Source organism: Phlebotomus papatasi, chromosome 1 (assembly GCF_024763615.1).
Source record: "Phlebotomus papatasi isolate M1 chromosome 1, Ppap_2.1, whole genome shotgun sequence".
NCBI classification, from domain to species: domain Eukaryota; kingdom Metazoa; phylum Arthropoda; class Insecta; order Diptera; family Psychodidae; genus Phlebotomus; species Phlebotomus papatasi.
In genome coordinates, this window is record NC_077222.1 from 42,601,589 (window position 1) to 42,605,062 (window position 3,474).

The 3,474-nt window shown below is 33.1% G+C and overlaps 1 long non-coding RNA gene across 1 annotated transcript; it reads right to left on the reverse strand.

Moving 5' to 3' along the window:
* Nucleotides 1–2,044: 2,044 nt before the first annotated feature.
* Nucleotides 2,045–2,614, reverse strand: LOC129804458 (uncharacterized). Its single transcript, XR_008751992.1, has 2 exons — nucleotides 2,432–2,614; nucleotides 2,045–2,215 (listed from the first exon to the last, which is right to left on the reverse strand). It is a non-coding gene; the product is annotated as an uncharacterized LOC129804458 (long non-coding RNA).
* Between the last annotated feature and the right edge of the window lie 860 nt (nucleotides 2,615–3,474).

Sequence of the window (3,474 nt, forward strand, 5' to 3'; positions counted from 1 at the left end):
TATTTACTTACATCCAAAAATTTTGCGTGAGACATTTCTCTCGAATAAGTTACAGGAACGCCTTAATATATGCAAAACATTTTTGGAGCCAAATTTTCAGCTCTAGGAGGAAGTGCAGCACCGGGGGAACCTTTCAATTTGGGGCAACTTTCAAAATGAGTTTTTTTTCCTATTTTGTAACGGAATTGGGCCTTACGGAGATATTATTTAGATTTATAAACCAATTGCAAAGCTAAATTACATTATGACAAGCCTTAAATCCTTTTAAAAATAGGAGAAAAAAGTGCATTTCCAAAGTATATATTGAGGTATGCCTCAATTCAAAAGTGCCCCACTTCCTAGTGTTCATAAGAAAAATTTTCAGATTTACCACATAAAAAATTGCATAGGGGAAAGTACTCTCCTTTCGAACGTTCATGCCTTCGAATAATGTGAATTTTATTTTAGTTTTCCTAAGAAATTTACACATTTCTATTAAATATTAGTTGGCTTATCATCAATTGTTGATAATTCCGTGATAATTTAGTGTAAATCTCTTACGAAAAATAAAAGAAATTCATCGTATTCGAAGGCAGGAACGTTCGAAGGGAGAGTACTTTCCCCTTACACTTTGCTTCACAAAATTGCTTCACAAATTAAATCCCAATGATAAGCAAATTAGCATAACTGTGGCTGCATAATACCGAAGTATATAATCCTGGGATCCTCTAATTTGAATATTCATCATTTTTGAGCTTAAAACTCTTCAAAATCAGAATCAAGAAATCACAGGGAAAGTGGGGCACTTTTGAAAATGCACTTTTTTCTCCTATTTTTGAAAGAAATTAAGAAATTAAACTGGGCCTTACTGTAATTTAACTTCACTTCACTGCGGGAAGGCGCTCCCGAGCGATCTACACATGCACACGGTTTTATTCAGCACGGAATATAACAGCAATATAATATGATTATTATTATTATTTATTTCAATTGAAAAAGAAAGAAAATCAGAAAATAATAAGAGAACAAAGAAAGGAAAAAGAGAAACGAATTTAGCCTGATCCAGTCTGGTAGAATCTAGCGATGCCGATCGATTATATCGTAATAAAGTACTCCTATACGATTAATAATAATAATAATAACAAATAGGTTAGTAAATCTAAATAATGTCATGGTAGGACCCTGTTTCATTAAAAAATAGATTCAAAAAGTCCATTTTGAAAGCTGCCCCAATTCAAAGGCCCACTTTCCCCTATTATAATATCAAATTGGCATAAAATCATAAAATCATCATTACATCATTTTGCAAAACTCTTTTATGAGGCTTCTAGAACTCAAATTCATTTTCCAGTAAAGATTTTGCCATTTTTGTGATTTTTTTGTATAAATTGTCTGAAAATTAACAAAAAAATGTCAAAGTGAATTTTCACAGATTTTCGTAACAAAAAGCAAATTTTCATCAAATTTTCATTTTTCTTAAAAACTTTGGCAAGTAATATATTAAAAATCATAACACTTTCTGTAAAAAATTTAAATTCCCATATATACACAGTATACACATAATTTTTTTTGCACTTATGTGGATTTTTTTTCTCGTAAAATTCCAGTAGAAATTCGGAAAAGAAAAACAAGTCATAAGGTGAATTTTTACCTTATTTTTCTCTTACTAGTAATCGTATTGGAATATATTTATTACAATTTTAATCATGTTGCAATGCCCTATATTCCGTGTTGGAAGATTCTGTTGATCGTAGGATCAGCCAAGGAGCGCTTTCGGTGTGGAGACCCCATCAAAAATAGTCTGCTGATTTCGTCACGAAATCGGCAGATTTAATCGGCGCGTCGGCAGATAATACGCCGACCGTCCTCATATTATCTGCCGACGTTTGTTCTCGAAGTGCAACACGACGCTGTTCTAAAAGTCGGCAGATATGTCTGCAGATTTTATGCGTATGTCTCTTGCGTATTAAGGCAGACACAACGTCTGAAAATCTGCTGAGACTTTCAGTAGCCTGTCTACGCATATATTTCACTCCCCACGCCCCCAAAATTATTAGAAAAATACTTTATTTCAATTTAAACAGATTTATTTTTAATAATATTTCAACATGATTCAACACATCTCCTCTCGGGATATTGGGATTACGATTGCTCCATGTAAAGTCTCTCTAGTGGGAGTGCATCTCTGGAAGCTTACGCTCAGGAATCTTCATCTGGACTTGATGATGATGACTTTCTGAAAGTACAAAACGTAAAAATAAAGTTGTAGAAAATAAATTCACAAGCGGAAAATTATAAAGATGGCGAGCTGTCAAAAATTGCACAAAGTATTTTTACTCGCGAAATTGATGCAGGAAAAACACTTCACAATAAAAATATCTTTGTGAACCACATTGAGAAACTTTTAGTAACATATTTCACTAGTTTACTCGAATGAAAATGGAAAACTTACCTTAAAAATTGGAAGAAAACACAGAGCACCACGGAAAACACCTTCTCAGCTCCAAATGTTAAGAGCAACTAACGCGCTCTCGCGGTTTCCACTCGCACTTTGCTTTCCTGTTAACAGTTCATCGAGAAAGCCCGTTAAAGTGCGGCAAAAATTAATCGAAAAATCGATACGATGCCGATAAAATTTTCGATGGGGATCGATGGGTTGATGGGACGTCTTGTAATTTTGAAATTTGAACAGTTGAAGCTAATGCACCCCGAGAAATTGGCGCTAAATAATTTGGCATATATTACGGCGTTATGTAAGTTTTTCAATAGAAATCCCTTGTGGATATGCTATGCAAATATTCTGTAAGCATAAAGCCATTTCCCACGGTTTTTCTCGGTCCCGAAAATACAGGGAGTTCCGGTTTAAGTGAATGGATTGAAAGAATTTGATATGAATTGTCTAGTTATGGGACATCGGTGTTCCAAAATCTTATCTCGTTCCTAGTGGAAGCAGATCTTCAAAGTCTTCAAAATTCAGAAAAATTAACCCTAATTTCTTAATTTTCCTGACAAAAAACACAATAATGAGCTGTTATTGATTTTCTTAATATTTTCTTGATTATGATTTTTACATTATTCGTACCAAATACTTTTTTTTTAATTAGTCGACTTTTGATTAACTCTTTCCGGACCGCAGCATATGCTGCAAGCCAATTTCACAATTTTTTAATCAAAAATATCTAAGCTCAGGAATTAATTGAGGTCCTACAAAAAAATCTTACATTTAGACATCCTTACGGCGTTATCACATTTGCACATTAAAATTTTAATATGATTCACATTAATTGTCGCATGTAAGCGTCCAAATATGTTATTTGTATCTTTGTGTCACATAATATTTGAGGTTTTTCTATTTATTGATAAAGAAGTGGACTTGGCCTGCAAAAATAAGTTTAAATTTACCTAAAGCATAAAATATTTTTCACATTAAAAAATTAAAGAGAAAATCGCATTAATGCTATAAATCAATTTATATCAAATTTAGCGGGCCAAGTC